Consider the following 1,302-nt stretch of genomic DNA (forward strand, 5'->3'; position numbering starts at 1 on the left):
AAGGGGTAAAGAGGGAAAAAGTTTTGTGTTCCATTTAGTTCCAGGGGTAATGGTGGAACACGCTTGTCTCATGCTTGTCCAACTTAGTTCTACATTTAGCCACACCAAACATAAGACAAATATGTTCTGTCCTGTCCTGTCCCACCCTGTCCAGCGTACCAAACGCACCCTTCATGTACAAGCAACAAGGTTAGAGATAATATTTGTTGAAATTGATAAATATTAGGGACTAAAGATGAATTTTACTCAAATTTAAATTATACAAATAGGGTAAAGGTTACTTTTGGCCCCTAACGTTTGTCAATTTTAACGGTTCTCGTCCCTAAACTTCATTTTAACGGATTTATCCTTCACATTTGTTACCTTGCAACGATTTTTGTCCTTCCTTCTAACGGTCGTTAGCTTTTTCCATTAAGTCCAATTAAATGAGGTGTATTATGGTCATTTTACTCACTTTCTTTGTTTTCTGATTATTTTAATCTATATATATCTATAAAGCAAAATCATGATAGGTTGACGTGGCATCTCCTCGATGCAAATATCGTATTTTTCTCTTTTTTCCACATTTTGACTTCTTTTTCTTAGTAATTTTGCAAATTAATGTTTACATTTAACTCAAAAACTCTTCTCTTTCTCTTGGTACGTTTCACCTTCAATATTTAAATCCAATTAATTTTCACATTTAACTCAAAAACTCTTCCATTTCTCTTGGAACGTTTCAACTTCAATATTTAAACCCTTCAATCTTTGGTTTTTTTTCATTTATGTGTTCTCCATCTCCATGTACGAGCTTTAAATTACTGGTACGCTCTCCCCTCTTCTTTTCCATCTCTCATCTATGGCAGAAGAGTATACACGAGTTTATCATTATATGTAAGAAGGCATTGGAACTTGGATTAAGAAGAAGTCTCCATTGAGGCTTTAGAATTTTGTGAGAATTTTGATTGTTTTTGTTTTTGTTGTAGATTCACTTTTGTTTTTATGTTTTTTATAGTTTTTTAATTTGTAATTTTGTAAGAAAAAACATCAACAATAAAATGACATTTTTAGGCATCGCAATCTAATTTTCTTTTTCTCGAACTTTGCTTTTTTTTTTATTGATGTAATTATTATCAAAACATTAAATTAATTAGACTATTCATTTTCGTTGGTTACACCCAATTTCTTTTGTTCGTTTATCCCATGTAACTCTATTTGTCATTTACATAACAATAATTGAACACACACACACATATATATGTGTGTATTCAATATATATAATCAACATATCTGTAAACTCATTTATATGAATGAAATTACGAT

This window comes from Cynara cardunculus (assembly GCF_001531365.2).
Source record: "Cynara cardunculus var. scolymus isolate 2C chromosome LG 15, CcrdV1, whole genome shotgun sequence".
Classification (NCBI taxonomy): domain Eukaryota; kingdom Viridiplantae; phylum Streptophyta; class Magnoliopsida; order Asterales; family Asteraceae; genus Cynara; species Cynara cardunculus.